The following is a 26,226-nucleotide window of genomic DNA, read 5'->3' on the forward strand; positions in this document are numbered from 1 at the left end:
CTGTTGGGCCACATTTCATATGGATCCCTGTGTGAGAAGGCGTGTCGAAAAGCAGGTTTGATCGGTGAGCAGTTTCTAATGTTTCTTTTGCCGAACTTTACCGCAGAAGGTTAGTTTCACGGCCAAATGATGTTCTCTGTCAAACAGGCTCCAGCGAGAATTGAACTCGCGACCCCTGGTTTACGAGACCAGTGCTCTTGCCACTGAGCTATGGAGCCTGGCGTCCAAAGTTAGTAGACCCAAGAGGCTTTATTGGAACCCTTGAAGCAGCCTGGGACTCTTGCAAACAGAAGGTGGTGAACAGAAGACGATGCAGGCAAAGTAGTCGATATTGGCTTTGCTGTAAAACTCATAGACAAGTTCTAGGCTCCAGTGAGGATTGAACTCACGACCCCTGGTTTGCAAGACCAGTGCTCTAACCACTGAGCTATGAAGCCACAGATGTCTGTGTTCTGGGTCAGAAAATCTGTTGTGCAACGTTTCATGTGGCTGGCTATTTTGACAACTGTGTGGAAAATAAGGTCTGGTCGGCTAACCCTTAAATACGAGTAGATTGTCGACTGGTGCGCATTCTCCTGACCTCTATCACAGAAGCTTAGCATCAAAGACAAACAACGGTATGTGAATCTCTGTGCCAAAGACCAAGAAATAGGCTCCAGCGAGGATTGAACTCACCACCCCTGGTTTACGAGACCAGTGCTCTTGCCACTGAGCTATGGAGCCTGGCGTTGGAAAAAGGTAGACCTGACAAGCAACGGGGACTTGTGTAAACAGAAGAAGATGCAGTTCAAGTAGCTTTGCTGTAAAACTCTTTGACAGGGGCCAGGCTCCAGGCTCCAGTGAGGATTGAACTCACGACCCCTGGTTTACAAGACCAGTGCTCTAAACACTGAGCTATGAAGCCACATGTTTTGTGGTTTTGGCTCAGAAAATCTGTCGTGCGACATTTCATGTAGCTCTATTTTGACGGCTATGTGGAAAATGAGGTCTGATCAGCGAATCCATTAAATACAGGTAGATTGTCGACAGGTGCGCATTCTCCTGACCTCTATCACGGCAGCTTAGCATCAAAGACAAACGATGGTATGTGAGAATTGAATCTCTGTGCCATAGACCAAGAAATGGGCTCCAGCGAGGACTGAACTCGCGACCCCTGGTTTACGAGACCAGTGCTCTTGCCACTGAGCTATGGAGCCTTGTACGATGGAGAGTATTCAGTGTTTCATCCAGAAATGTTGCCAGTGCCTGTCCTTTCATGATACAAAGAGCAATTGACGGAAAAAAATAAACCTTAACAGCTATCTGCGCCCCAAAGCACCATCAACCAAAAATGCATTTTCTACGGTGAATTTGTAGTGCCTTTCCCGCATGCTAATGTGCAAGTAGCTTTAAAGAAGGCACAGATTTCACAACTCCAGAAGGTAGGTTGACTTAATACACTTTATAGGAAGCTTTGAATTTATCGGGATTCTTGTCTATACAAGGCGGCGAAAACCAGAGGATCCTAGCAAAGTTGTTCATGTCAGCTTTGCTGATAAGCTGCTATGCAGGGTGCAGGCTCCAGTGAGGATTGAACTCACGACCCCTGGTTTACAAGACCAGTGCTTTAACCACTGAGCTATGAAGCCACAGATATGGCGACTTTGGGTCAGAAAATCTGTTGGGCCACATTTGATATGGATCCCTGTGTGAGAAGGCGTGTCGAAAAGCAGGTTTGATCGGTGAGCAGTTTCTAATGTTTCTTTTGCCGAACTTTACCGCAGAAGGTTAGTTTCACGGCCAAATGATGTTCTCTGTCAAACAGGCTCCAGCGAGGATTGAACTCGCGACCCCTGGTTTACGAGACCAGTGCTCTTGCCACTGAGCTATGGAGCCTGGCGTCCAAAGTTAGTAGACCCAAGAGGCTTTATTGGAACCCTTGAAGCAGCCTGGGACTCTTGTAAACAGAAGGTGGTGAACAGAAGACGATGCAGGCAAAGTAGTCGATATTGGCTTTGCTGTAAAACTCATAGACAAGATCCAGTGAGGATTGAACTCGCGACCCCTGGTTTACGAGACCAGTGCTCTTGCCACTGAGCTATGGAGCCTGGCGTTGGAAGAAGGTAGACCCAACATCCTTCATTGGAACCCTTGAAGCAACGGGGACTGGTGTAAACAGAAGAAGATGTAGGCCAAGTAGTTCGTAATCAGCTTTGCTGTAAAAGTCTCCGACAGGGTCTAGGCTCCAGTGAGAATTGAACTCACGACCCCTGGTTTACAAGACCAGTGCTCTAACCACTGAGCTATGAAGCCACATGTTTTGAATATAACCACTGAGCTATGAAGCCACATGTTCTTCATTGGAACCCTTGAAGCAACGGTGACTTGTGTAAACAGAAGAAGATGCAGTTCAAGTAGCTTTGCTGTAAAACTCTTTGACAGGGGCCAGGCTCCAGGCTCCAGTGAGGATTGAACTCACGACCCCTGGTTTACAAGACCAGTGCTCTAACCACTGAGCTATGAAGCCACATGTTTTGAGGTTTTGGCTCAGAAAATCTGTCGTGCGACATTTCATGTGGCTCTATTTTGACGGCTGTGTGGAAAATGAGGTCTGATCAGCGAATCCATTAAATACAGGTAGATTGTCGACAGGTGCGCATTCTCCTGACCTCTTTCACAGCAGCTTAGCATCAAAGACAAACGATGGTATGTGAGAATTGAATCCCTGTGCCATAGACCAAGAAATAGGCTCCAGGGAGGACTGAACTCGCGACCCCTGGTTTACGAGACCAGTGCTCTTGCCACTGAGCTATGGAGCCTTGTACGATGGAGAGTATTCAGTGTTTCATCCAGAAATGTTGCCTGTGCCTGTCCTTTCATGATACAAAGAGCAATTGACGGAAAAAAATAAACCTTAACAGCTATCTGCGCCCCAAAGCACCATCAACCAAAAATGCATTTTCTACGGTGAATTTGTAGTGCCTTTCCCGCATGCTAATGTGCAAGTAGCTTTAAAGAAGGCACAGATTTCACAACCCCAGAAGGTAGGTTGACTTAATACACTTTATAGGAAGCTTTGAATTTATCGGGATTCTTGTCTATACAAGGCGGCGAAAACCAGAGGATCCTAACAAAGTTGTTCATGTCAGCTTTGCTGATAAGCTGCTATGCAGGGTGCAGGCTCCAGTGAGGATTGAACTCACGACCCCTGGTTTACAAGACCAGTGCTCTAACCACTGAGCTATGAAGCCACAGATATGGCGACTTTGGGTCAGAAAATCTGTTGGGCCACATTTCATATGGATCCCTGTGTGAGAAGGCGTGTCGAAAAGCAGGTTTGATCGGTGAGCAGTTTCTAATGTTTCTTTTGCCGAACTTTACCGCAGAAGGTTAGTTTCAAGGCCAAATGATGTTCTCTGTCAAACAGGCTCCAGCGAGAATTGAACTCGCGACCCCTGGTTTACGAGACCAGTGCTCTTGCCACTGAGCTATGGAGCCTGGCGTCCAAAGTTAGTAGACCCAAGAGGCTTTATTGGAACCCTTGAAGCAGCCTGGGACTCTTGCAAACAGAAGGTGGTGAACAGAAGACGATGCAGGCAAAGTAGTCGATATTGGCTTTGCTGTAAAACTCATAGACAAGTTCTAGGCTCCAGTGAGGATTGAACTCACGACCCCTGGTTTACAAGACCAGTGCTCTAACCACTGAGCTATGAAGCCACAGATGTCTGTGTTCTGGGTCAGAAAATCTGTTGTGCAACGTTTCATGTGGCTGGCTATTTTGACAACTGTGTGGAAAATAAGGTCTGGTCGGCTAACCCTTAAATACGAGTAGATTGTCGACTGGTGCGCATTCTCCTGACCTCTATCACAGAAGCTTAGCATCAAAGACAAACAACGGTATGTGAATCTCTGTGCCAAAGACCAAGAAATAGGCTCCAGCGAGGATTGAACTCACCACCCCTGGTTTACGAGACCAGTGCTCTTGCCACTGAGCTATGGAGCCTGGCGTTGGAAAAAGGTAGACCCGACAAGCAACGGGGACTTGTGTAAACAGAAGAAGATGCAGTTCAAGTAGCTTTGCTGTAAAACTCTTTGACAGGGGCCAGGCTCCAGTGAGGATTGAACTCACGACCCCTGGTTTACAAGACCAGTGCTCTAACCACTGAGCTATGAAGCCACATGTTTTGTGGTTTTGGCTCAGAAAATCTGTCGTGCGACATTTCATGTAGCTCTATTTTGACGGCTGTGTGGAAAATGAGGTCTGATCAGCGAATCCATTAAATACAGGTAGATTGTCGACAGGTGCGCATTCTCCTGACCTCTATCACGGCAGCTTAGCATCAAAGACAAACGATGGTATGTGAGAATTGAATCTCTGTGCCATAGACCAAGAAATGGGCTCCAGCGAGGACTGAACTCGCGACCCCTGGTTTACGAGACCAGTGCTCTTGCCACTGAGCTATGGAGCCTTGTACGATGGAGAGTATTCAGTGTTTCATCCAGAAATGTTGCCAGTGCCTGTCCTTTCATGATACAAAGAGCAATTGACGGAAAAAAATAAACCTTAACAGCTATCTGCGCCCCAAAGCACCATCAACCAAAAATGCATTTTCTACGGTGAATTTGTAGTGCCTTTCCCGCATGCTAATGTGCAAGTAGCTTTAAAGAAGGCACAGATTTCACAACCCCAGAAGGTAGGTTGACTTAATACACTTTATAGGAAGCTTTGAATTTATCGGGATTCTTGTCTATACAAGGCGGCGAAAACCAGAGGATCCTAGCAAAGTTGTTCATGTCAGCTTTGCTGATAAGCTGCTATGCAGGGTGCAGGCTCCAGTGAGGATTGAACTCACGACCCCTGGTTTACAAGACCAGTGCTCTAACCACTGAGCTATGAAGCCACAGATATGGCGACTTTGGGTCAGAAAATCTGTTGGGCCACATTTGATATGGATCCCTGTGTGAGAAGGCGTGTCGAAAAGCAGGTTTGATCGGTGAGCAGTTTCTAATGTTTCTTTTGCCGAACTTTACCGCAGAAGGTTAGTTTCACGGCCAAATGATGTTCTCTGTCAAACAGGCTCCAGCGAGGATTGAACTCGCGACCCCTGGTTTACGAGACCAGTGCTCTTGCCACTGAGCTATGGAGCCTGGCGTCCAAAGTTAGTAGACCCAAGAGGCTTTATTGGAACCCTTGAAGCAGCCTGGGACTCTTGTAAACAGAAGGTGGTGAACAGAAGACGATGCAGGCAAAGTAGTCGATATTGGCTTTGCTGTAAAACTCATAGACAAGATCCAGTGAGGATTGAACTCGCGACCCCTGGTTTACGAGACCAGTGCTCTTGCCACTGAGCTATGGAGCCTGGCGTTGGAAGAAGGTAGACCCAACATCCTTCATTGGAACCCTTGAAGCAACGGGGACTGGTGTAAACAGAAGAAGATGTAGGCCAAGTAGTTCGTAATCAGCTTTGCTGTAAAAGTCTCCGACAGGGTCTAGGCTCCAGTGAGAATTGAACTCACGACCCCTGGTTTACAAGACCAGTGCTCTAACCACTGAGCTATGAAGCCACATGTTTTGAATATAACCACTGAGCTATGAAGCCACATGTTCTTCATTGGAACCCTTGAAGCAACGGTGACTTGTGTAAACAGAAGAAGATGCAGTTCAAGTAGCTTTGCTGTAAAACTCTTTGACAGGGGCCAGGCTCCAGGCTCCAGTGAGGATTGAACTCACGACCCCTGGTTTACAAGACCAGTGCTCTAACCACTGAGCTATGAAGCCACATGTTTTGAGGTTTTGGCTCAGAAAATCTGTCGTGCGACATTTCATGTGGCTCTATTTTGACGGCTGTGTGGAAAATGAGGTCTGATCAGCGAATCCATTAAATACAGGTAGATTGTCGACAGGTGCGCATTCTCCTGACCTCTTTCACAGCAGCTTAGCATCAAAGACAAACGATGGTATGTGAGAATTGAATCCCTGTGCCATAGACCAAGAAATAGGCTCCAGGGAGGACTGAACTCGCGACCCCTGGTTTACGAGACCAGTGCTCTTGCCACTGAGCTATGGAGCCTTGTACGATGGAGAGTATTCAGTGTTTCATCCAGAAATGTTGCCTGTGCCTGTCCTTTCATGATACAAAGAGCAATTGACGGAAAAAAATAAACCTTAACAGCTATCTGCGCCCCAAAGCACCATCAACCAAAAATGCATTTTCTACGGTGAATTTGTAGTGCCTTTCCCGCATGCTAATGTGCAAGTAGCTTTAAAGAAGGCACAGATTTCACAACCCCAGAAGGTAGGTTGACTTAATACACTTTATAGGAAGCTTTGAATTTATCGGGATTCTTGTCTATACAAGGCGGCGAAAACCAGAGGATCCTAACAAAGTTGTTCATGTCAGCTTTGCTGATAAACTGCTATGCAGGGTGCAGGCTCCAGTGAGGATTGAACTCACGACCCCTGGTTTACAAGACCAGTGCTCTAACCACTGAGCTATGGAGCCTGGCGTCCAAAGTTAGTAGACCCAAGAGGCTTTATTGGAACCCTTGAAGCAGCCTGGGACTCTTGCAAACAGAAGGTGGTGAACAGAAGACGATGCAGGCAAAGTAGTCGATATTGGCTTTGCTGTAAAACTCATAGACAAGTTCTAGGCTCCAGTGAGGATTGAACTCACGACCCCTGGTTTACAAGACCAGTGCTCTAACCACTGAGCTATGAAGCCACAGATGTCTGTGTTCTGGGTCAGAAAATCTGTTGTGCAACGTTTCATGTGGCTGGCTATTTTGACAACTGTGTGGAAAATAAGGTCTGGTCGGCTAACCCTTAAATACGAGTAGATTGTCGACTGGTGCGCATTCTCCTGACCTCTATCACAGAAGCTTAGCATCAAAGACAAACAACGGTATGTGAATCTCTGTGCCAAAGACCAAGAAATAGGCTCCAGCGAGGATTGAACTCACCACCCCTGGTTTACGAGACCAGTGCTCTTGCCACTGAGCTATGGAGCCTGGCGTTGGAAAAAGGTAGACCCGACAAGCAACGGGGACTTGTGTAAACAGAAGAAGATGCAGTTCAAGTAGCTTTGCTGTAAAACTCTTTGACAGGGGCCAGGCTCCAGTGAGGATTGAACTCACGACCCCTGGTTTACAAGACCAGTGCTCTAACCACTGAGCTATGAAGCCACATGTTTTGTGGTTTTGGCTCAGAAAATCTGTCGTGCGACATTTCATGTAGCTCTATTTTGACGGCTGTGTGGAAAATGAGGTCTGATCAGCGAATCCATTAAATACAGGTAGATTGTCGACAGGTGCGCATTCTCCTGACCTCTATCACGGCAGCTTAGCATCAAAGACAAACGATGGTATGTGAGAATTGAATCTCTGTGCCATAGACCAAGAAATGGGCTCCAGCGAGGACTGAACTCGCGACCCCTGGTTTACGAGACCAGTGCTCTTGCCACTGAGCTATGGAGCCTTGTACGATGGAGAGTATTCAGTGTTTCATCCAGAAATGTTGCCAGTGCCTGTCCTTTCATGATACAAAGAGCAATTGACGGAAAAAAATAAACCTTAACAGCTATCTGCGCCCCAAAGCACCATCAACCAAAAATGCATTTTCTACGGTGAATTTGTAGTGCCTTTCCCGCATGCTAATGTGCAAGTAGCTTTAAAGAAGGCACAGATTTCACAACCCCAGAAGGTAGGTTGACTTAATACACTTTATAGGAAGCTTTGAATTTATCGGGATTCTTGTCTATACAAGGCGGCGAAAACCAGAGGATCCTAGCAAAGTTGTTCATGTCAGCTTTGCTGATAAGCTGCTATGCAGGGTGCAGGCTCCAGTGAGGATTGAACTCACGACCCCTGGTTTACAAGACCAGTGCTCTAACCACTGAGCTATGAAGCCACAGATATGGCGACTTTGGGTCAGAAAATCTGTTGGGCCACATTTGATATGGATCCCTGTGTGAGAAGGCGTGTCGAAAAGCAGGTTTGATCGGTGAGCAGTTTCTAATGTTTCTTTTGCCGAACTTTACCGCAGAAGGTTTGTTTCACGGCCAAATGATGTTCTCTGTCAAACAGGCTCCAGCGAGGATTGAACTCGCGACCCCTGGTTTACGAGACCAGTGCTCTTGCCACTGAGCTATGGAGCCTGGCGTCCAAAGTTAGTAGACCCAAGAGGCTTTATTGGAACCCTTGAAGCAGCCTGGGACTCTTGTAAACAGAAGGTGGTGAACAGAAGACGATGCAGGCAAAGTAGTCGATATTGGCTTTGCTGTAAAACTCATAGACAAGATCTAGGCTCCAGTGAGGATTGAACTCGCGACCCCTGGTTTACGAGACCAGTGCTCTTGCCACTGAGCTATGGAGCCTGGCGTTGGAAGAAGGTAGACCCAACATCCTTCATTGGAACCCTTGAAGCAACGGGGACTGGTGTAAACAGAAGAAGATGTAGGCCAAGTAGTTCGTAATCAGCTTTGCTGTAAAAGTCTCTGACAGGGTCTAGGCTCCAGTGAGAATTGAACTCACGACCCCTGGTTTACAAGACCAGTGCTCTAACCACTGAGCTATGAAGCCACATGTTTTGAATATAACCACTGAGCTATGAAGCCACATGTTCTTCATTGGAACCCTTGAAGCAACGGTGACTTGTGTAAACAGAAGAAGATGCAGTTCAAGTAGCTTTGCTGTAAAACTCTTTGACAGGGGCCAGGCTCCAGGCTCCAGTGAGGATTGAACTCACGACCCCTGGTTTACAAGACCAGTGCTCTAACCACTGAGCTATGAAGCCACATGTTTTGTGGTTTTAGCTCAGAAAATCTGTCGTGCGACATTTCATGTAGCTCTATTTTGACGGCTGTGTGGAAAATGAGGTCTGATCAGCGAATCCATTAAATACAGGTAGATTGTCGACAGGTGCGCATTCTCCTGACCTCTATCACGGCAGCTTAGCATCAAAGACAAACGATGGTATGTGAGAATTGAATCTCTGTGCCATAGACCAAGAAATAGGCTCCAGCGAGGATTGAACTCGCGACCCCTGGTTTACGAGACCAGTGCTCTTGCCACTGAGCAATGGAGCCTTGTACGATGGAGAGTATTCAGTGTTTCATCCAGAAATGTTGCCTGTGCCTGTCCTTTCATGATACAAAGAGCAATTGACGGAAAAAAATAAACCTTAACAGCTATCTGCGCCCCAAAGCACCATCAACCAAAAATGCATTTTCTACGTTGAATTTGTAGTGCCTTTCCCGCATGCTAATGTGCAAGTAGCTTTAAAGAAGGCACAGATTTCACAACCCCAGAAGGTAGGTTGACTTAATACACTTTATAGGAAGCTTTGAATTTATCGGGATTCTTGTCTATACAAGGCGGCGAAAACCAGAGGATCCAAGCAAAGTTGTTCATGTCAGCTTTGCTGATAAGCTGCAATGCAGGCTCCAGTGAGGATTGAACTCACGACCCCTGGTTTACAAGACCAGTGCTCTAACCACTGAGCTATGAAGCCACAGATATGGCGACTTTGGGTCAGAAAATCTGTTGGGCCACATTTCATATGGATCCCTGTGTGAGAAGGCGTGTCGAAAAGCAGGTTTGATCGGTGAGCAGTTTCTAATGTTTCTTTTGCCGAACTTTACCGCAGAAGGTTAGTTTCACGGCCAAATGATGTTCTCTGTCAAACAGGCTCCAGCGAGAATTGAACTCGCGACCCCTGGTTTACGAGACCAGTGCTCTTGCCACTGAGCTATGGAGCCTGGCGTCCAAAGTTAGTAGACCCAAGAGGCTTTATTGGAACCCTTGAAGCAGCCTGGGACTCTTGCAAACAGAAGGTGGTGAACAGAAGACGATGCAGGCAAAGTAGTCGATATTGGCTTTGCTGTAAAACTGATAGACAAGTTCTAGGCTCCAGTGAGGATTGAACTCACGACCCCTGGTTTACAAGACCAGTGCTCTAACCACTGAGCTATGAAGCCACAGATGTCTGTGTTTTGGGTCAGAAAATCTGTTGTGCAACGTTTCATGTGGCTGGCTATTTTGACAACTGTGTGGAAAATAAGGTCTGGTCGGCTAACCCTTAAATACGAGTAGATTGTTGACTGGTGCGCATTCTCCTGACCTCTATCACAGAAGCTTAGCATCAAAGACAAACAACGGTATGTGAATCTCTGTGCCAAAGACCAAGAAATAGGCTCCAGCGAGGATTGAACTCACCACCCCTGGTTTACGAGACCAGTGCTCTTGCCACTGAGCTATGGAGCCTGGCGTTGGAAAAAGGTAGACCCGACAAGCAACGGGGACTTGTGTAAACAGAAGAAGATGCAGTTCAAGTAGCTTTGCTGTAAAACTCTTTGACAGGGGCCAGGCTCCAGGCTCCAGTGAGGATTGAACTCACGACCCCTGGTTTACAAGACCAGTGCTCTAACCACTGAGCTATGAAGCCACATGTTTTGTGGTTTTGGCTCAGAAAATCTGTCGTGCGACATTTCATGTAGCTCTATTTTGACGGCTGTGTGGAAAATGAGGTCTGATCAGCGAATCCATTAAATACAGGTAGATTGTCGACAGGTGCGCATTCTCCTGACCTCTATCACGGCAGCTTAGCATCAAAGACAAACGATGGTATGTGAGAATTGAATCTCTGTGCCATAGACCAAGAAATAGGCTCCAGCGAGGATTGAACTCGCGACCCCTGGTTTACGAGACCAGTGCTCTTGCCACTGAGCTATGGAGCCTTGTACGATGGAGAGTATTCAGTGTTTTATCCAGAAATGTTGCCTGTGCCTGTCCTTTCATGATACAAAGAGCAATTGACGGAAAAAAATAAACCTTAACAGCTATCTGCGCCCCAAAGCACCATCAACCAAAAATGCATTTTCTACGGTGAATTTGTAGTGCCTTTCCCGCATGCTAATGTGCAAGTAGCTTTAAAGAAGGCACAGATTTCACAACCCCAGAAGGTAGGTTGACTTAATACACTTTATAGGAAGCTTTGAATTTATCGGGATTCTTGTCTATACAAGGCGGCGAAAACCAGAGGATCCAAGCAAAGTTGTTCATGTCAGCTTTGCTGATAAGCTGCTATGCAGGGTGCAGGCTCCAGTGAGGATTGAACTCACGACCCCTGGTTTACAAGACCAGTGCTCTAACCACTGAGCTATGAAGCCACAGATATAGCGACTTTGGGTCAGAAAATCTGTTGGGCCACATTTGATATGGATCCCTGTGTGAGAAGGCGTGTCGAAAAGCAGGTTTGATCGGTGAGCAGTTTCTAATGTTTCTTTTGCCGAACTTTACCGCAGAAGGTTAGTTTCACGGCCAAATGATGTTCTCTGTCAAACAGGCTCCAGCGAGGATTGAACTCGCGACCCCTGGTTTACGAGACCAGTGCTCTTGCCACTGAGCTATGGAGCCTGGCGTCCGAAGTTAGTAGACCCAAGAGGCTTTATTGGAACCCTTGAAGCAGCCTGGGACTCTTGTAAACAGAAGGTGGTGAACAGAAGACGATGCAGGCAAAGTAGTCGATATTGGCTTTGCTGTAAAACTCATAGACAAGATCTAGGCTCCAGTGAGGATTGAACTCGCGACCCCTGGTTTACGAGACCTGGGGCCTCATTTATAAAACTTTCTTACGCACAGATTTGATCTAAGACCGTGCGTACGCTCAAATCCATGCCAACGCTCAGATTTATAAAGACCGTCTTTGACGTGGAAAAGTGCTTATCTCCACGTCAGGTTCCAACCTGACGTACGACCATTTCCTTGTGGTAGTGCCAGGGTACTGCAAGTAAGCTGAGGTCCAAATGCGATGAATTCTCAAAATTCCAAGAAGACCAACGATCTCATGTAGTTCTCTACCATATGCATGATCAATATCAGCAGAAGTTGTAAGTAGTAAGTATAGAAGTTAAAGTTTTAACTAATTCTTAAAGGTTGGAAAAGGAAAGTGAAAAAATCCTATAATATTGTAGTGGAGGCTAAAAGTGGAGGCTAAAAGTAGGCTAAGTAAATGCAGTTTATTCACCCCAGGCATTTCAAAAATAGAGTTTATCAACCTCTCCAAAGACGTATTCACCTATTTCAACTTTTAACATTGAAAAAGCACACTGTATTATCTGCATTCACAATATGAACACTCATCAACACGAACCATTTAATCCACCAATCTTGAATTTCCCCTTGGGGATCAATAAAGTATCTATCTATCTCTCTATCTATCTATCTATCTATCTACCTATCTAGCCTATCTATCTATCTATCTATTTTATAAACACTTGATAATATCCTCTACCATAATCAAACATATTCTGAATGCCTTATGAAACGGCGCATTACCGTGATCACAGAATTCATGGGTTACCCACTTCTTATTTTACTAGGCTACTACACCCGTGCCATACCTAGGCTATATCTTATCTATTTCATAGCATTCAAAAAAGCAGGCAGGCCATAGAGTCATCTATATGTTTAATGTTCCCATCGATATTGACCATAAAGTGTCCATTTACGCTTGTTTAGAAGAGGGAAATATGACTTGCGTTCATGATATTCCAAGCTCCACAACAGAAAGATAATATTATAATGTAGGCTATGGACAGGTATTTTTCAGCATCTTTACATCGCAAATAGACATAATCTATAGATAGATAGATAGATAGATATTTTATTGATCCCCAAGGGGAAATTCAAGAATTTGGTGTTAACATTCCATCCTCACGGTAATTGCATTGCCTTTATCAAACGCACGCACATGCGCATTACCGTGATCACAGAATTCATGGGTTACCCACTTTATATAAAAATATATATAGGTAAATAGACATAATCTATCCTCTGAAAAGCAGAGTTTTGCATCTTCATAATTGCGGCCGAGTTGCAATGAGTTAGGCTATAGCACGCGTCTGATTGCATAGCCTGTGTCTGATGGCAGTGCCCAAGACCAGATGGCAATACGTGGATAATAACAATTAGGATAATGCAGGCTAAAATATAAAAATATATAAAGGTAGGCCTAAAGGTCACTGGACATTCTTGAAAGTAAACAGTCGCTGACATCGATATTGCTTGAATCCCGACGCGCAGAATGAATGAAGAATGACCGGTGAACTACTTATACTATTCGCTATACAGTAAAAACATAGCCTATCCATAAACGTTCGGTCTACATGACATACAGTATCTCGCTTATAATGTAGTCCGCCGTAGGCTACATGGGCAGTATCTAACCCTGGGTCATATTGGAAACGCCATACTGTACCATAACGTATAGGCCTAAATTAGTATGATGTACTGTAGGTATTTCCGTCATAAGGTAGCCTACTATGTTCTATTACCAAAGTAAACCTACCCACACATTGCCTACTACATTACTGCAAGCAGAAGGAATAAAAGCAAGCAGAGGACAATGGACATGGATGCATATTTCTTTCCAGAAAGCGCTGCTTGGAAAATTATAATTAATTATTCGAACTAACAGCGCATAAACATAGGTTAACATCAGATGGCATAGGCTAGGCCTTTACAGTTTTCAATATATGTATTTTAGGTACAACTTAGCCATTGATTGCATTAAAGCCTATGCTAATGATATTGATGAGGGGGCGTGTACAAGGCGGAGACCTAAAATCACCCGGCTGCGCACAAATTCACGTTCATTTGCGATTTATAATGGCCACATCTGCAAGAGTGGCGTAAGCACGTTTTTTTGTGCGTACGTTCGTTTCTCTGAATCACACGTACGATCATATCAGAAATGATCTAAGATCAAATGAACGATGGTTTCTACGCGATACTTTTATAAATGAGGCCCCAGTGCTCTTGCCACTGAGCTATGGAGCCTGGCGTTGGAAGAAGGTAGACCCAACATCCTTCATTGGAACCCTTGAAGCAACGGGGACTGGTGTAAACAGAAGAAGATGTAGGCCAAGTAGTTCGTAATCAGCTTTGCTGTAAAAGTCTCTGACAGGGTCTAGGCTCCAGTGAGAATCGAACTCATGACCCCTGGTTTACAAGACCAGTGCTCTAACCACTGAGCTATGAAGCCACATGTTTTGAATATAACCACTGAGCTATGAAGCCACATGTTTTGAGGTTTTGGCTCGGAAAATCTGTCGTGCGACATTTCATGTGGCTCTATTTTGACGGCTGTGTGGAAAATGAGGTCTGATCAGCGAATCCATTAAATAGAGGTAGATTGTCGACAGGTGCGCATTCTCCTGACCTCTATCACGGCAGCTTAGCATCAAAGACAAACGATGGTATGTGAGAATTGAATCTCTGTGCCATAGACCAAGAAATAGGCTCCAGCGAGGATTGAACTCGCGACCCCTGGTTTACGAGACCAGTGCTCTTGCCACTGAGCTATGGAGCCTTGTACGATGGAGAGTATTCAGTGTTTCATCCAGAAATGTTGCCTGTGCCTGTCCTTTCATGATACAAAGAGCAATTGACGGAAAAAAATAAACCTTAACAGCTATCTGCGCCCCAAAGCACCATCAACCAAAAATGCATTTTCTACGTTGAATTTGTAGTGCCTTTCCCGCATGCTAATGTGCAAGTAGCTTTAAAGAAGGCACAGATTTCACAACCCCAGAAGGTAGGTTGACTTAATACACTTTATAGGAAGCTTTGAATTTATCGGGATTCTTGTCTATACAAGGCGGCGAAAACCAGAGGATCCAAGCAAAGTTGTTCATGTCAGCTTTGCTGATAAGCTGCAATGCAGGCTCCAGTGAGGATTGAACTCACGACCCCTGGTTTACAAGACCAGTGCTCTAACCACTGAGCTATGAAGCCACAGATATGGCGACTTTGGGTCAGAAAATCTGTTGGGCCACATTTCATATGGATCCCTGTGTGAGAAGGCGTGTCGAAAAGCAGGTTTGATCGGTGAACAGTTTCTAATGTTTCTTTTGCCGAACTTTACCGCAGAAGGTTAGTTTCACGGCCAAATGATGTTCTCTGTCAAACAGGCTCCAGCGAGAATTGAACTCGCGACCCCTGGTTTACGAGACCAGTGCTCTTGCCACTGAGCTATGGAGCCTGGCGTCCAAAGTTAGTAGACCCAAGAGGCTTTATTGGAACCCTTGAAGCAGCCTGGGACTCTTGCAAACAGAAGGTGGTGAACAGAAGACGATGCAGGCAAAGTAGTCGATATTGGCTTTGCTGTAAAACTGATAGACAAGTTCTAGGCTCCAGTGAGGATTGAACTCACGACCCCTGGTTTACAAGACCAGTGCTCTAACCACTGAGCTATGAAGCCACAGATGTCTGTGTTCTGGGTCAGAAAATCTGTTGTGCAACGTTTCATGTGGCTGGCTATTTTGACAACTGTGTGGAAAATAAGGTCTGGTCGGCTAACCCTTAAATACGAGTAGATTGTTGACTGGTGCGCATTCTCCTGACCTCTATCACAGAAGCTTAGCATCAAAGACAAACAACGGTATGTGAATCTCTGTGCCAAAGACCAAGAAATAGGCTCCAGCGAGGATTGAACTCACCACCCCTGGTTTACGAGACCAGTGCTCTTGCCACTGAGCTATGGAGCCTGGCGTTGGAAAAAGGTAGACCCGACAAGCAACGGGGACTTGTGTAAACAGAAGAAGATGCAGTTCAAGTAGCTTTGCTGTAAAACTCTTTGACAGGGGCCAGGCTCCAGGCTCCAGTGAGGATTGAACTCACGACCCCTGGTTTACAAGACCAGTGCTCTAACCACTGAGCTATGAAGCCACATGTTTTGTGGTTTTGGCTCAGAAAATCTGTCGTGCGACATTTCATGTAGCTCTATTTTGACGGCTGTGTGGAAAATGAGGTCTGATCAGCGAATCCATTAAATACAGGTAGATTGTCGACAGGTGCGCATTCTCCTGACCTCTATCACGGCAGCTTAGCATCAAAGACAAACGATGGTATGTGAGAATTGAATCTCTGTGCCATAGACCAAGAAATAGGCTCCAGCGAGGATTGAACTCGCGACCCCTGGTTTACGAGACCAGTGCTCTTGCCACTGAGCTATGGAGCCTTGTACGATGGAGAGTATTCAGTGTTTTATCCAGAAATGTTGCCTGTGCCTGTCCTTTCATGATACAAAGAGCAATTGACGGAAAAAAATAAACCTTAACAGCTATCTGCGCCCCAAAGCACCATCAACCAAAAATGCATTTTCTACGGTGAATTTGTAGTGCCTTTCCCGCATGCTAATGTGCAAGTAGCTTTAAAGAAGGCACAGATTTCACAACCCCAGAAGGTAGGTTGACTTAATACACTTTATAGGAAGCTTTGAATTTATCGGGATTCTTGTCTATACAAGGCGGCGAAAACCAGAGGATCCAAGCAAAGTTGTTCATGTCAGCTTTGCTGATAAGCTGCTATGCAGGGTGCAGGCTCCAGTGAGGATTGAACTCACGACCCCTGGTTTACAAGACCAGTGCTCTAACCACTGAGCTATGAAGCCACAGATATAGCGACTTTGGGTCAGAAAATCTGTTGGGCCACATTTGATATGGATCCCTGTGTGAGAAGGCGTGTCGAAAAGCAGGTTTGATCGGTGAGCAGTTTCTAATGTTTCTTTTGCCGAACTTTACCGCAGAAGGTTAGTTTCACGGCCAAATGATGTTCTCTGTCAAACAGGCTCCAGCGAGGATTGAACTCGCGACCCCTGGTTTACGAGACCAGTGCTCTTGCCACTGAGCTATGGAGCCTGGCGTCCGAAGTTAGTAGACCCAAGAGGCTTTATTGGAACCCTTGAAGCAGCCTGGGACTCTTGTAAACAGAAGGTGGTGAACAGAAGACGATGCAGGCAAAGTAGTCGATATTGGCTTTGCTGTAAAACTCATAGACAAGATCTAGGCTCCAGTGAGGATTGAACTCGCGACCCCTGGTTTACGAGACCTGGGGCCTCATTTATAAAACTTTCTTACGCACAGATTTGATCTAAGACCGTGCGTACGCTCAAATCCATGCCAACGCTCAGATTTATAAAGACCGTCTTTGACGTGGAAAAGTGCTTATCTCCACGTCAGGTTCCAACCTGACGTACGACCATTTCCTTGTGGTAGTGCCAGGGTACTGCAAGTAAGCTGAGGTCCAAATGCGATGAATTCTCAAAATTCCAAGAAGACCAACGATCTCATGTAGTTCTCTACCATATGCATGATCAATATCAGCAGAAGTTGTAAGTAGTAAGTATAGAAGTTAAAGTTTTAACTAATTCTTAAAGGTTGGAAAAGGAAAGTGAAAAAATCCTATAATATTGTAGTGGAGGCTAAAAGTGGAGGCTAAAAGTAGGCTAAGTAAACGCAGTTTATTCACCCCAGGCATTTCAAAAATAGAGTTTATCAACCTCTCCAAAGACGTATTCACCTATTTCAACTTTTAACATTGAAAAAGCACACTGTATTATCTGCATTCACAATATGAACACTCATCAACACGAACCATTTAATCCACCAATCTTGAATTTCCCCTTGGGGATCAATAAAGTATCTATCTATCTATCTATCTATCTCTCTATCTATCTATCTATCTATCTACCTATCTAGCCTATCTATCTATCTATCTATTTTATAAACACTTGATAATATCCTCTACCATAATCAAACATATTCTGAATGCCTTATGAAACGGCGCATTACCGTGATCACAGAATTCATGGGTTACCCACTTCTTATTTTACTAGGCTACTACACCCGTGCCATACCTAGGCTATATCTTATCTATTTCATAGCATTCAAAAAAGCAGGCAGGCCATAGAGTCATCTATATGTTTAATGTTCCCATCGATATTGACCATAAAGTGTCCATTTACGCTTGTTTAGAAGAGGGAAATATGACTTGCGTTCATGATATTCCAAGCTCCACAACAGAAAGATAATATTATAATGTAGGCTATGGACAGGTATTTTTCAGCATCTTTACATCGCAAATAGACATAATCTATAGATAGATAGATAGATAGATATTTTATTGATCCCCAAGGGGAAATTCAAGAATTTGGTGTTAACATTCCATCCTCACGGTAATTGCATTGCCTTTATCAAACGCACGCACATGCGCATTACCGTGATCACAGAATTCATGGGTTACCCACTTTATATAAAAATATATATAGGTAAATAGACATAATCTATCCTCTGAAAAGCAGAGTTTTGCATCTTCATAATTGCGGCCGAGTTGCAATGAGTTAGGCTATAGCACGCGTCTGATTGCATAGCCTGTGTCTGATGGCAGTGCCCAAGACCAGATGGCAATACGTGGATAATAACAATTAGGATAATGCAGGCTAAAATATAAAAATATATAAAGGTAGGCCTAAAGGTCACTGGACATTCTTGAAAGTAAACAGTCGCTGACATCGATATTGCTTGAATCCCGACGCGCAGAATGAATGAAGAATGACCGGTGAACTACTTATACTATTCGCTATACAGTAAAAACATAGCCTATCCATAAACGTTCGGTCTACATGACATACAGTATCTCGCTTATAATGTAGTCCGCCGTAGGCTACATGGGCAGTATCTAACCCTGGGTCATATTGGAAACGCCATACTGTACCATAACGTATAGGCCTAAATTAGTATGATGTACTGTAGGTATTTCCGTCATAAGGTAGCCTACTATGTTCTATTACCAAAGTAAACCTACCCACACATTGCCTACTACATTACTGCAAGCAGAAGGAATAAAAGCAAGCAGAGGACAATGGACATGGATGCATATTTCTTTCCAGAAAGCGCTGCTTGGAAAATTATAATTAATTATTCGAACTAACAGCGCATAAACATAGGTTAACATCAGATGGCATAGGCTAGGCCTTTACAGTTTTCAATATATGTATTTTAGGTACAACTTAGCCATTGATTGCATTAAAGCCTATGCTAATGATATTGATGAGGGGGCGTGTACAAGGCGGAGACCTAAAATCACCCGGCTGCGCACAAATTCACGTTAATTTGCGATTTATAATGGCCACATCTGCAAGAGTGGCGTAAGCACGTTTTTTTGTGCGTACGTTCGTTTCTCTGAATCACACGTACGATCATATCAGAAATGATCTAAGATCAAATGAACGATGGTTTCTACGCGATACTTTTATAAATGAGGCCCCAGTGCTCTTGCCACTGAGCTATGGAGCCTGGCGTTGGAAGAAGGTAGACCCAACATCCTTCATTGGAACCCTTGAAGCAACGGGGACTGGTGTAAACAGAAGAAGATGTAGGCCAAGTAGTTCGTAATCAGCTTTGCTGTAAAAGTCTCTGACAGGGTCTAGGCTCCAGTGAGAATCGAACTCACGACCCCTGGTTTACAAGACCAGTGCTCTAACCACTGAGCTATGAAGCCACATGTTTTAAATATAACCACTGAGCTATGAAGCCACATGTTTTGAGGTTTTGGCTCGGAAAATCTGTCGTGCGACATTTCATGTGGCTCTATTTTGACGGCTGTGTGGAAAATGAGGTCTGATCAGCGAATCCATTAAATACAGGTAGATTGTCGACAGGTGCGCATTCTCCTGACCTCTATCACGGCAGCTTAGCATCAAAGACAAACGATGGTATGTGAGAATTGAATCTCTGTGCCATAGACCAAGAAATAGGCTCCAGCGAGGATTGAACTCGCGACCCCTGGTTTACGAGACCAGTGCTCTTGCCACTGAGCTATGGAGCCTTGTACGAAGGAGAGTATTCAGTGTTTCATCCAGAAATGTTGCCTGTGCCTGTCCTTTCATGATACAAAGAGCAATTGACGGAAAAAAATAAACCTTAACAGCTATCTGCGCCCCAAAGCACCATCAACCAAAAATGCATTTTCTACGGTGAATTTGTAGTGCCTTTCCCGCATGCTAATGTGCAAGTAGCTTTAAAGAAGGCACAGATTTCACAACCCCAGAAGGTAGGCTGACTTAATACACTTTATAGGAAGCTTTGAATTTATCGGGATTCTTGTCTATAAAAGGCGGCGAAAACCAGAGGATCCAAGCAAAGTCGTTCATGTCAGCTTTGCTGATAAGCTGCTAAGCAGGGTGCAGGCTGCAGTGAGGATTGAACTCACGACCCCTGGTTTACAAGACCAGTGCTCTAACCACTGAGCTATGAAGCCACAGATATGGCGACTTTGGGTCAGAAAATCTGTTGGGCCACATTTGATATGGATCCCTGTGTGAGAAGGCGTGTCGAAAAGCAGGTTTGATCGGTGAGCAGTTTCTAATGTTTCTTTTGCCGAACTTTACCGCAGAAGGTTAGTTTCACGGCCAAATGATGTTCTCTGTCAAACAGGCTCCAGCGAGGATTGAACTCGCGACCCCTGGTTTACGAGACCAGTGCTCTTGCCACTGAGCTATGGAGCCTGGCGTCCGAAGTTAGTAGACCCAAGAGGCTTTATTGGAACCCTTGAAGCAGCCTGGGACTCTTGTAAACAGAAGGTGGTGAACAGAAGACGATGCAGGCAAAGTAGTCGATATTGGCTTTGCTGTAAAACTCATAGACAAGATCTAGGCTCCAGTGAGGATTGAACTCGCGACCCCTGGTTTACGAGACCTGGGGCCTCATTTATAAAACTTTCTTACGCACAGATTTGATCTAAGACCGTGCGTACGCTCAAATCCATGCCAACGCTCAGATTTATAAAGACCGTCTTTGACGTGGAAAAGTGCTTATCTCCACGTCAGGTTCCAACCTGACGTACGACCATTTCCTTGTGGTAGTGCCAGGGTACTGCAAGTAAGCTGAGGTCCAAATGCGATGAATTCTCAAAATTCCAAGAAGACCAACGATCTCATGTAGTTCTCTACCATATGCATGATCAATATCAGCAGAAGTTGTAAGTAGTAAGTATAGAAGTTAAAGTTTTAACTAATTCTTAAAGGTTGGAAAAGGAAAGTGAAAAAATCCTATAATATTGTAGTGGAGGCTAAAAGTGGAGGCTAAAAGTAGGCTAAGTAAATGCAGTTTATTCACCCCAGGCATTTCAAAAATAGAGTTTATCAACCTCTCCAAAGACGTATTCACCTATTTCAACTTTTAACATTGAAAAAGCACACTGTATTATCTGCATTCACAATATGAACACTCATCAACACGAACCATTTAATCCACCAATCTTGAATTTCCCCTTGGGGATCAATAAAGTATCTATCTATCTCTCTATCTATCTATCTATCTATCTACCTATCTAGCCTATCTATCTATCTATCTATTTTATAAACACTTGATAATATCCTCTACCATAATCAAACATATTCTGAATGCCTTATGAAACGGCGCATTACCGTGATCACAGAATTCATGGGTTACCCACTTCTTATTTTACTAGGCTACTACACCCGTGCCATACCTAGGCTATATCTTATCTATTTCATAGCATTCAAAAAAGCAGGCAGGCCATAGAGTCATCTATATGTTTAATGTTCCCATCGATATTGACCATAAAGTGTCCATTTACGCTTGTTTAGAAGAGGGAAATATGACTTGCGTTCATGATATTCCAAGCTCCACAACAGAAAGATAATATTATAATGTAGGCTATGGACAGGTATTTTTCAGCATCTTTACATCGCAAATAGACATAATCTATAGATAGATAGATAGATAGATATTTTATTGATCCCCAAGGGGAAATTCAAGAATTTGGTGTTAACATTCCATCCTCACGGTAATTGCATTGCCTTTATCAAATGCACGCACATGCGCATTACCGTGATCACAGAATTCATGGGTTACCCACTTTATATAAAAATATATATAGGTAAATAGACATAATCTATCCTCTGAAAAGCAGAGTTTTGCATCTTCATAATTGCGGCCGAGTTGCAATGAGTTAGGCTATAGCACGCGTCTGATTGCATAGCCTGTGTCTGATGGCAGTGCCCAAGACCAGATGGCAATACGTGGATAATAACAATTAGGATAATGCAGGCTAAAATATAAAAATATATAAAGGTAGGCCTAAAGGTCACTGGACATTCTTGAAAGTAAACAGTCGCTGACATCGATATTGCTTGAATCCCGACGCGCAGAATGAATGAAGAATGACCGGTGAACTACTTATACTATTCGCTATACAGTAAAAACATAGCCTATCCATAAACGTTCGGTCTACATGACATACAGTATCTCGCTTATAATGTAGTCCGCCGTAGGCTACATGGGCAGTATCTAACCCTGGGTCATATTGGAAACGCCATACTGTACCATAACGTATAGGCCTAAATTAGTATGATGTACTGTAGGTATTTCCGTCATAAGGTAGCCTACTATGTTCTATTACCAAAGTAAACCTACCCACACATTGCCTACTACATTACTGCAAGCAGAAGGAATAAAAGCAAGCAGAGGACAATGGACATGGATGCATATTTCTTTCCAGAAAGCGCTGCTTGGAAAATTATAATTAATTATTCGAGCTAACAGCGCATAAACATAGGTTAACATCAGATGGCATAGGCTAGGCCTTTACAGTTTTCAATATATGTATTTTAGGTACAACTTAGCCATTGATTGCATTAAAGCCTATGCTAATGATATTGATGAGGGGGCGTGTACAAGGCGGAGACCTAAAATCACCCGGCTGCGCACAAATTCACGTTCATTTGCGATTTATAATGGCCACATCTGCAAGAGTGGCGTAAGCACGTTTTTTTGTGCGTACGTTCGTTTCTCTGAATCACACGTACGATCATATCAGAAATGATCTAAGATCAAATGAACGATGGTTTCTACGCGATACTTTTATAAATGAGGCCCCAGTGCTCTTGCCACTGAGCTATGGAGCCTGGCGTTGGAAGAAGGTAGACCCAACATCCTTCATTGGAACCCTTGAAGCAACGGGGACTGGTGTAAACAGAAGAAGATGTAGGCCAAGTAGTTCGTAATCAGCTTTGCTGTAAAAGTCTCTGACAGGGTCTAGGCTCCAGTGAGAATCGAACTCACGACCCCTGGTTTACAAGACCAGTGCTCTAACCACTGAGCTATGAAGCCACATGTTTTAAATATAACCACTGAGCTATGAAGCCACATGTTTTGAGGTTTTGGCTCGGAAAATCTGTCGTGCGACATTTCATGTGGCTCTATTTTGACGGCTGTGTGGAAAATGAGGTCTGATCAGCGAATCCATTAAATACAGGTAGATTGTCGACAGGTGCGCATTCTCCTGACCTCTATCACGGCAGCTTAGCATCAAAGACAAACGATGGTATGTGAGAATTGAATCTCTGTGCCATAGACCAAGAAATAGGCTCCAGCGAGGATTGAACTCGCGACCCCTGGTTTACGAGACCAGTGCTCTTGCCACTGAGCTATGGAGCCTTGTACGAAGGAGAGTATTCAGTGTTTCATCCAGAAATGTTGCCTGTGCCTGTCCTTTCATGATACAAAGAGCAATTGACGGAAAAAAATAAACCTTAACAGCTATCTGCGCCCCAAAGCACCATCAACCAAAAATGCATTTTCTACGGTGAATTTGTAGTGCCTTTCCCGCATGCTAATGTGCAAGTAGCTTTAAAGAAGGCACAGATTTCACAACCCCAGAAGGTAGGCTGACTTAATACACTTTATAGGAAGCTTTGAATTTATCGGGATTCTTGTCTATAAAAGGCGGCGAAAACCAGAGGATCCAAGCAAAGTCGTTCATGTCAGCTTTGCTGATAAGCTGCTAAGCAGGGTGCAGGCTGCAGTGAGGATTGAACTCACGACCCCTGGTTTACAAGACCAGTGCTCTAACCACTGAGCTATGAAGCCACAGATATGGCGACTTTGGGTCAGAAAATCTGTTGGGCCACATTTGATATGGATCCCTGTGTGAGAAGGCGTGTCGAAAAGCAGGTTTGATCGGTGAGCAGTTTCTAATGTTTCTTTTGCCGAACTTTACCGCAGAAGGTTAGTTTCACGGCCAAATGATGTTCTCTGTCAAACAGGCTCCAGCGAGGATTGAACTCGCGACCCCTGGTTTACGAGACCAGTGCTCTTGCCACTGAGCTATGGAGCCTGGCGTCCGAAGTTAGTAGACCCAAGAGGCTTTATTGGAACCCTTGAAGCAGCCTGGGACTCTTGTAAACAGAAGGTGGTGAACAGAAGACGATGCAGGCAAAGTAGTCGATATTGGCTTTGCTGTAAAACTCATAGACAAGATCTAGGCTCCAGTGAGGATTGAACTCGCGACCCCTGGTTTACGAGACCTGGGGCCTCATTTATAAAACTTTCTTACGCACAGATTTGATCTAAGACCGTGCGTACGCTCAAATCCATGCCAACGCTCAGATTTATAAAGACCGTCTTTGACGTGGAAAAGTGCTTATCTCCACGTCAGGTTCCAACCTGACGTACGACCATTTCCTTGTGGTAGTGCCAGGGTACTGCAAGTAAGCTGAGGTCCAAATGCGATGAATTCTCAAAATTCCAAGAAGACCAACGATCTCATGTAGTTCTCTACCATATGCATGATCAATATCAGCAGAAGTTGTAAGTAGTAAGTATAGAAGTTAAAGTTTTAACTAATTCTTAAAGGTTGGAAAAGGAAAGTGAAAAAATCCTATAATATTGTAGTGGAGGCTAAAAGTGGAGGCTAAAAGTAGGCTAAGTAAACGCAGTTTATTCACCCCAGGCATTTCAAAAATAGAGTTTATCAACCTCTCCAAAGACGTATTCACCTATTTCAACTTTTAACATTGAAAAAGCACACTGTATTATCTGCATTCACAATATGAACACTCATCAACACGAACCATTTAATCCACCAATCTTGAATTTCCCCTTGGGGATCAATAAAGTATCTATCTATCTATCTATCTCTCTATCTATCTATCTATCTATCTACCTATCTAGCCTATCTATCTATCTATCTATTTTATAAACACTTGATAATATCCTCTACCATAATCAAACATATTCTGAATGCCTTATGAAACTGCGCATTACCGTGATCACAGAATTCATGGGTTACCCACTTCTTATTTTACTAGGCTACTACACCCGTGCCATACCTAGGCTATATCTTATCTATTTCATAGCATTCAAAAAAGCAGGCAGGCCATAGAGTCATCTATATGTTTAATGTTCCCATCGATATTGACCATAAAGTGTCCATTTACGCTTGTTTAGAAGAGGGAAATATGACTTGCGTTCATGATATTCCAAGCTCCACAACAGAAAGATAATATTATAATGTAGGCTATGGACAGGTATTTTTCAGCATCTTTACATCGCAAATAGACATAATCTATAGATAGATAGATAGATAGATATTTTATTGATCCCCAAGGGGAAATTCAAGAATTTGGTGTTAACATTCCATCCTCACGGTAATTGCATTGCCTTTATCAAACGCACGCACATGCGCATTACCGTGATCACAGAATTCATGGGTTACCCACTTTATATAAAAATATATATAGGTAAATAGACATAATCTATCCTCTGAAAAGCAGAGTTTTGCATCTTCATAATTGCGGCCGAGTTGCAATGAGTTAGGCTATAGCACGCGTCTGATTGCATAGCCTGTGTCTGATGGCAGTGCCCAAGACCAGATGGCAATACGTGGATAATAACAATTAGGATAATGCAGGCTAAAATATAAAAATATATAAAGGTAGGCCTAAAGGTCACTGGACATTCTTGAAAGTAAACAGTCGCTGACATCGATATTGCTTGAATCCCGACGCGCAGAATGAATGAAGAATGACCGGTGAACTACTTATACTATTCGCTATACAGTAAAAACATAGCCTATCCATAAACGTTCGGTCTACATGACATACAGTATCTCGCTTATAATGTAGTCCGCCGTAGGCTACATGGGCAGTATCTAACCCTGGGTCATATTGGAAACGCCATACTGTACCATAACGTATAGGCCTAAATTAGTATGATGTACTGTAGGTATTTCCGTCATAAGGTAGCCTACTATGTTCTATTACCAAAGTAAACCTACCCACACATTGCCTACTACATTACTGCAAGCAGAAGGAATAAAAGCAAGCAGAGGACAATGGACATGGATGCATATTTCTTTCCAGAAAGCGCTGCTTGGAAAATTATAATTAATTATTCGAACTAACAGCGCATAAACATAGGTTAACATCAGATGGCATAGGCTAGGCCTTTACAGTTTTCAATATATGTATTTTAGGTACAACTTAGCCATTGATTGCATTAAAGCCTATGCTAATGATATTGATGAGGGGGCGTGTACAAGGCGGAGACCTAAAATCACCCGGCTGCGCACAAATTCACGTTAATTTGCGATTTATAATGGCCA

The 26,226-nt window shown here is 44.0% G+C and overlaps 60 non-coding genes across 60 annotated transcripts; all 60 read right to left on the bottom strand.

The window, feature by feature from the left end:
• Nucleotides 1–145: 145 nt before the first annotated feature.
• On the bottom strand, nucleotides 146–218 carry trnat-cgu (transfer RNA threonine (anticodon CGU)). Its single transcript has one exon. It is a non-coding gene; the product is annotated as a tRNA-Thr (tRNA).
• Nucleotides 219–364: 146 nt separating this feature from the next.
• On the bottom strand, nucleotides 365–437 carry trnaa-ugc (transfer RNA alanine (anticodon UGC)). Its single transcript has one exon. It is a non-coding gene; the product is annotated as a tRNA-Ala (tRNA).
• Nucleotides 438–650: 213 nt separating this feature from the next.
• Nucleotides 651–723, bottom strand: trnat-cgu (transfer RNA threonine (anticodon CGU)). Its single transcript has one exon. It is a non-coding gene; the product is annotated as a tRNA-Thr (tRNA).
• Nucleotides 724–831: 108 nt separating this feature from the next.
• Nucleotides 832–904, bottom strand: trnat-ugu (transfer RNA threonine (anticodon UGU)). Its single transcript has one exon. It is a non-coding gene; the product is annotated as a tRNA-Thr (tRNA).
• A 219-nt stretch (nucleotides 905–1,123) lies between these two features.
• On the bottom strand, nucleotides 1,124–1,196 carry trnat-cgu (transfer RNA threonine (anticodon CGU)). Its single transcript has one exon. It is a non-coding gene; the product is annotated as a tRNA-Thr (tRNA).
• Nucleotides 1,197–1,555: 359 nt separating this feature from the next.
• trnat-ugu (transfer RNA threonine (anticodon UGU)) lies at nucleotides 1,556–1,628 on the bottom strand. The gene has a single exon. It is a non-coding gene; the product is annotated as a tRNA-Thr (tRNA).
• A 174-nt stretch (nucleotides 1,629–1,802) lies between these two features.
• Nucleotides 1,803–1,875, bottom strand: trnat-cgu (transfer RNA threonine (anticodon CGU)). The gene has a single exon. It is a non-coding gene; the product is annotated as a tRNA-Thr (tRNA).
• Nucleotides 1,876–2,014: 139 nt separating this feature from the next.
• trnat-cgu (transfer RNA threonine (anticodon CGU)) lies at nucleotides 2,015–2,087 on the bottom strand. The gene has a single exon. It is a non-coding gene; the product is annotated as a tRNA-Thr (tRNA).
• Nucleotides 2,088–2,219: 132 nt separating this feature from the next.
• On the bottom strand, nucleotides 2,220–2,292 carry trnat-ugu (transfer RNA threonine (anticodon UGU)). The gene has a single exon. It is a non-coding gene; the product is annotated as a tRNA-Thr (tRNA).
• Nucleotides 2,293–2,433: 141 nt separating this feature from the next.
• trnat-ugu (transfer RNA threonine (anticodon UGU)) lies at nucleotides 2,434–2,506 on the bottom strand. Its single transcript has one exon. It is a non-coding gene; the product is annotated as a tRNA-Thr (tRNA).
• A 219-nt stretch (nucleotides 2,507–2,725) lies between these two features.
• Nucleotides 2,726–2,798, bottom strand: trnat-cgu (transfer RNA threonine (anticodon CGU)). The gene has a single exon. It is a non-coding gene; the product is annotated as a tRNA-Thr (tRNA).
• A 359-nt stretch (nucleotides 2,799–3,157) lies between these two features.
• On the bottom strand, nucleotides 3,158–3,230 carry trnat-ugu (transfer RNA threonine (anticodon UGU)). The gene has a single exon. It is a non-coding gene; the product is annotated as a tRNA-Thr (tRNA).
• Nucleotides 3,231–3,404: 174 nt separating this feature from the next.
• trnat-cgu (transfer RNA threonine (anticodon CGU)) lies at nucleotides 3,405–3,477 on the bottom strand. Its single transcript has one exon. It is a non-coding gene; the product is annotated as a tRNA-Thr (tRNA).
• Nucleotides 3,478–3,623: 146 nt separating this feature from the next.
• trnat-ugu (transfer RNA threonine (anticodon UGU)) lies at nucleotides 3,624–3,696 on the bottom strand. The gene has a single exon. It is a non-coding gene; the product is annotated as a tRNA-Thr (tRNA).
• Nucleotides 3,697–3,909: 213 nt separating this feature from the next.
• trnat-cgu (transfer RNA threonine (anticodon CGU)) lies at nucleotides 3,910–3,982 on the bottom strand. The gene has a single exon. It is a non-coding gene; the product is annotated as a tRNA-Thr (tRNA).
• Nucleotides 3,983–4,083: 101 nt separating this feature from the next.
• trnat-ugu (transfer RNA threonine (anticodon UGU)) lies at nucleotides 4,084–4,156 on the bottom strand. The gene has a single exon. It is a non-coding gene; the product is annotated as a tRNA-Thr (tRNA).
• A 219-nt stretch (nucleotides 4,157–4,375) lies between these two features.
• trnat-cgu (transfer RNA threonine (anticodon CGU)) lies at nucleotides 4,376–4,448 on the bottom strand. Its single transcript has one exon. It is a non-coding gene; the product is annotated as a tRNA-Thr (tRNA).
• Nucleotides 4,449–4,807: 359 nt separating this feature from the next.
• On the bottom strand, nucleotides 4,808–4,880 carry trnat-ugu (transfer RNA threonine (anticodon UGU)). The gene has a single exon. It is a non-coding gene; the product is annotated as a tRNA-Thr (tRNA).
• A 174-nt stretch (nucleotides 4,881–5,054) lies between these two features.
• On the bottom strand, nucleotides 5,055–5,127 carry trnat-cgu (transfer RNA threonine (anticodon CGU)). Its single transcript has one exon. It is a non-coding gene; the product is annotated as a tRNA-Thr (tRNA).
• Nucleotides 5,128–5,266: 139 nt separating this feature from the next.
• trnat-cgu (transfer RNA threonine (anticodon CGU)) lies at nucleotides 5,267–5,339 on the bottom strand. Its single transcript has one exon. It is a non-coding gene; the product is annotated as a tRNA-Thr (tRNA).
• Nucleotides 5,340–5,471: 132 nt separating this feature from the next.
• Nucleotides 5,472–5,544, bottom strand: trnat-ugu (transfer RNA threonine (anticodon UGU)). Its single transcript has one exon. It is a non-coding gene; the product is annotated as a tRNA-Thr (tRNA).
• A 141-nt stretch (nucleotides 5,545–5,685) lies between these two features.
• On the bottom strand, nucleotides 5,686–5,758 carry trnat-ugu (transfer RNA threonine (anticodon UGU)). Its single transcript has one exon. It is a non-coding gene; the product is annotated as a tRNA-Thr (tRNA).
• Nucleotides 5,759–5,977: 219 nt separating this feature from the next.
• Nucleotides 5,978–6,050, bottom strand: trnat-cgu (transfer RNA threonine (anticodon CGU)). The gene has a single exon. It is a non-coding gene; the product is annotated as a tRNA-Thr (tRNA).
• Nucleotides 6,051–6,409: 359 nt separating this feature from the next.
• trnat-ugu (transfer RNA threonine (anticodon UGU)) lies at nucleotides 6,410–6,482 on the bottom strand. The gene has a single exon. It is a non-coding gene; the product is annotated as a tRNA-Thr (tRNA).
• A 146-nt stretch (nucleotides 6,483–6,628) lies between these two features.
• Nucleotides 6,629–6,701, bottom strand: trnat-ugu (transfer RNA threonine (anticodon UGU)). Its single transcript has one exon. It is a non-coding gene; the product is annotated as a tRNA-Thr (tRNA).
• Nucleotides 6,702–6,914: 213 nt separating this feature from the next.
• On the bottom strand, nucleotides 6,915–6,987 carry trnat-cgu (transfer RNA threonine (anticodon CGU)). Its single transcript has one exon. It is a non-coding gene; the product is annotated as a tRNA-Thr (tRNA).
• Nucleotides 6,988–7,088: 101 nt separating this feature from the next.
• On the bottom strand, nucleotides 7,089–7,161 carry trnat-ugu (transfer RNA threonine (anticodon UGU)). Its single transcript has one exon. It is a non-coding gene; the product is annotated as a tRNA-Thr (tRNA).
• Nucleotides 7,162–7,380: 219 nt separating this feature from the next.
• On the bottom strand, nucleotides 7,381–7,453 carry trnat-cgu (transfer RNA threonine (anticodon CGU)). The gene has a single exon. It is a non-coding gene; the product is annotated as a tRNA-Thr (tRNA).
• Nucleotides 7,454–7,812: 359 nt separating this feature from the next.
• On the bottom strand, nucleotides 7,813–7,885 carry trnat-ugu (transfer RNA threonine (anticodon UGU)). The gene has a single exon. It is a non-coding gene; the product is annotated as a tRNA-Thr (tRNA).
• A 174-nt stretch (nucleotides 7,886–8,059) lies between these two features.
• On the bottom strand, nucleotides 8,060–8,132 carry trnat-cgu (transfer RNA threonine (anticodon CGU)). The gene has a single exon. It is a non-coding gene; the product is annotated as a tRNA-Thr (tRNA).
• Nucleotides 8,133–8,278: 146 nt separating this feature from the next.
• trnat-cgu (transfer RNA threonine (anticodon CGU)) lies at nucleotides 8,279–8,351 on the bottom strand. Its single transcript has one exon. It is a non-coding gene; the product is annotated as a tRNA-Thr (tRNA).
• Nucleotides 8,352–8,483: 132 nt separating this feature from the next.
• trnat-ugu (transfer RNA threonine (anticodon UGU)) lies at nucleotides 8,484–8,556 on the bottom strand. The gene has a single exon. It is a non-coding gene; the product is annotated as a tRNA-Thr (tRNA).
• Nucleotides 8,557–8,697: 141 nt separating this feature from the next.
• Nucleotides 8,698–8,770, bottom strand: trnat-ugu (transfer RNA threonine (anticodon UGU)). The gene has a single exon. It is a non-coding gene; the product is annotated as a tRNA-Thr (tRNA).
• A 219-nt stretch (nucleotides 8,771–8,989) lies between these two features.
• trnat-cgu (transfer RNA threonine (anticodon CGU)) lies at nucleotides 8,990–9,062 on the bottom strand. The gene has a single exon. It is a non-coding gene; the product is annotated as a tRNA-Thr (tRNA).
• Nucleotides 9,063–9,414: 352 nt separating this feature from the next.
• trnat-ugu (transfer RNA threonine (anticodon UGU)) lies at nucleotides 9,415–9,487 on the bottom strand. The gene has a single exon. It is a non-coding gene; the product is annotated as a tRNA-Thr (tRNA).
• Nucleotides 9,488–9,661: 174 nt separating this feature from the next.
• trnat-cgu (transfer RNA threonine (anticodon CGU)) lies at nucleotides 9,662–9,734 on the bottom strand. Its single transcript has one exon. It is a non-coding gene; the product is annotated as a tRNA-Thr (tRNA).
• A 146-nt stretch (nucleotides 9,735–9,880) lies between these two features.
• Nucleotides 9,881–9,953, bottom strand: trnat-ugu (transfer RNA threonine (anticodon UGU)). Its single transcript has one exon. It is a non-coding gene; the product is annotated as a tRNA-Thr (tRNA).
• A 213-nt stretch (nucleotides 9,954–10,166) lies between these two features.
• trnat-cgu (transfer RNA threonine (anticodon CGU)) lies at nucleotides 10,167–10,239 on the bottom strand. Its single transcript has one exon. It is a non-coding gene; the product is annotated as a tRNA-Thr (tRNA).
• Nucleotides 10,240–10,347: 108 nt separating this feature from the next.
• Nucleotides 10,348–10,420, bottom strand: trnat-ugu (transfer RNA threonine (anticodon UGU)). Its single transcript has one exon. It is a non-coding gene; the product is annotated as a tRNA-Thr (tRNA).
• A 219-nt stretch (nucleotides 10,421–10,639) lies between these two features.
• Nucleotides 10,640–10,712, bottom strand: trnat-cgu (transfer RNA threonine (anticodon CGU)). The gene has a single exon. It is a non-coding gene; the product is annotated as a tRNA-Thr (tRNA).
• A 359-nt stretch (nucleotides 10,713–11,071) lies between these two features.
• Nucleotides 11,072–11,144, bottom strand: trnat-ugu (transfer RNA threonine (anticodon UGU)). Its single transcript has one exon. It is a non-coding gene; the product is annotated as a tRNA-Thr (tRNA).
• Nucleotides 11,145–11,318: 174 nt separating this feature from the next.
• trnat-cgu (transfer RNA threonine (anticodon CGU)) lies at nucleotides 11,319–11,391 on the bottom strand. The gene has a single exon. It is a non-coding gene; the product is annotated as a tRNA-Thr (tRNA).
• A 2,556-nt stretch (nucleotides 11,392–13,947) lies between these two features.
• trnat-ugu (transfer RNA threonine (anticodon UGU)) lies at nucleotides 13,948–14,020 on the bottom strand. Its single transcript has one exon. It is a non-coding gene; the product is annotated as a tRNA-Thr (tRNA).
• A 254-nt stretch (nucleotides 14,021–14,274) lies between these two features.
• trnat-cgu (transfer RNA threonine (anticodon CGU)) lies at nucleotides 14,275–14,347 on the bottom strand. The gene has a single exon. It is a non-coding gene; the product is annotated as a tRNA-Thr (tRNA).
• Nucleotides 14,348–14,699: 352 nt separating this feature from the next.
• Nucleotides 14,700–14,772, bottom strand: trnat-ugu (transfer RNA threonine (anticodon UGU)). Its single transcript has one exon. It is a non-coding gene; the product is annotated as a tRNA-Thr (tRNA).
• Nucleotides 14,773–14,946: 174 nt separating this feature from the next.
• trnat-cgu (transfer RNA threonine (anticodon CGU)) lies at nucleotides 14,947–15,019 on the bottom strand. The gene has a single exon. It is a non-coding gene; the product is annotated as a tRNA-Thr (tRNA).
• Nucleotides 15,020–15,165: 146 nt separating this feature from the next.
• Nucleotides 15,166–15,238, bottom strand: trnat-ugu (transfer RNA threonine (anticodon UGU)). The gene has a single exon. It is a non-coding gene; the product is annotated as a tRNA-Thr (tRNA).
• Nucleotides 15,239–15,451: 213 nt separating this feature from the next.
• trnat-cgu (transfer RNA threonine (anticodon CGU)) lies at nucleotides 15,452–15,524 on the bottom strand. Its single transcript has one exon. It is a non-coding gene; the product is annotated as a tRNA-Thr (tRNA).
• A 108-nt stretch (nucleotides 15,525–15,632) lies between these two features.
• Nucleotides 15,633–15,705, bottom strand: trnat-ugu (transfer RNA threonine (anticodon UGU)). The gene has a single exon. It is a non-coding gene; the product is annotated as a tRNA-Thr (tRNA).
• Nucleotides 15,706–15,924: 219 nt separating this feature from the next.
• trnat-cgu (transfer RNA threonine (anticodon CGU)) lies at nucleotides 15,925–15,997 on the bottom strand. Its single transcript has one exon. It is a non-coding gene; the product is annotated as a tRNA-Thr (tRNA).
• Nucleotides 15,998–16,356: 359 nt separating this feature from the next.
• trnat-ugu (transfer RNA threonine (anticodon UGU)) lies at nucleotides 16,357–16,429 on the bottom strand. Its single transcript has one exon. It is a non-coding gene; the product is annotated as a tRNA-Thr (tRNA).
• A 174-nt stretch (nucleotides 16,430–16,603) lies between these two features.
• On the bottom strand, nucleotides 16,604–16,676 carry trnat-cgu (transfer RNA threonine (anticodon CGU)). Its single transcript has one exon. It is a non-coding gene; the product is annotated as a tRNA-Thr (tRNA).
• A 2,568-nt stretch (nucleotides 16,677–19,244) lies between these two features.
• Nucleotides 19,245–19,317, bottom strand: trnat-ugu (transfer RNA threonine (anticodon UGU)). Its single transcript has one exon. It is a non-coding gene; the product is annotated as a tRNA-Thr (tRNA).
• Nucleotides 19,318–19,571: 254 nt separating this feature from the next.
• Nucleotides 19,572–19,644, bottom strand: trnat-cgu (transfer RNA threonine (anticodon CGU)). Its single transcript has one exon. It is a non-coding gene; the product is annotated as a tRNA-Thr (tRNA).
• Nucleotides 19,645–20,003: 359 nt separating this feature from the next.
• Nucleotides 20,004–20,076, bottom strand: trnat-ugu (transfer RNA threonine (anticodon UGU)). The gene has a single exon. It is a non-coding gene; the product is annotated as a tRNA-Thr (tRNA).
• A 174-nt stretch (nucleotides 20,077–20,250) lies between these two features.
• trnat-cgu (transfer RNA threonine (anticodon CGU)) lies at nucleotides 20,251–20,323 on the bottom strand. Its single transcript has one exon. It is a non-coding gene; the product is annotated as a tRNA-Thr (tRNA).
• A 2,556-nt stretch (nucleotides 20,324–22,879) lies between these two features.
• trnat-ugu (transfer RNA threonine (anticodon UGU)) lies at nucleotides 22,880–22,952 on the bottom strand. The gene has a single exon. It is a non-coding gene; the product is annotated as a tRNA-Thr (tRNA).
• A 254-nt stretch (nucleotides 22,953–23,206) lies between these two features.
• On the bottom strand, nucleotides 23,207–23,279 carry trnat-cgu (transfer RNA threonine (anticodon CGU)). Its single transcript has one exon. It is a non-coding gene; the product is annotated as a tRNA-Thr (tRNA).
• Nucleotides 23,280–23,638: 359 nt separating this feature from the next.
• trnat-ugu (transfer RNA threonine (anticodon UGU)) lies at nucleotides 23,639–23,711 on the bottom strand. The gene has a single exon. It is a non-coding gene; the product is annotated as a tRNA-Thr (tRNA).
• A 174-nt stretch (nucleotides 23,712–23,885) lies between these two features.
• On the bottom strand, nucleotides 23,886–23,958 carry trnat-cgu (transfer RNA threonine (anticodon CGU)). Its single transcript has one exon. It is a non-coding gene; the product is annotated as a tRNA-Thr (tRNA).
• Between the last annotated feature and the right edge of the window lie 2,268 nt (nucleotides 23,959–26,226).

The sequence above is a fragment of the Sardina pilchardus genome, chromosome 8 (genome assembly GCF_963854185.1).
Source record: "Sardina pilchardus chromosome 8, fSarPil1.1, whole genome shotgun sequence".
Classification (NCBI taxonomy): domain Eukaryota; kingdom Metazoa; phylum Chordata; class Actinopteri; order Clupeiformes; family Clupeidae; genus Sardina; species Sardina pilchardus.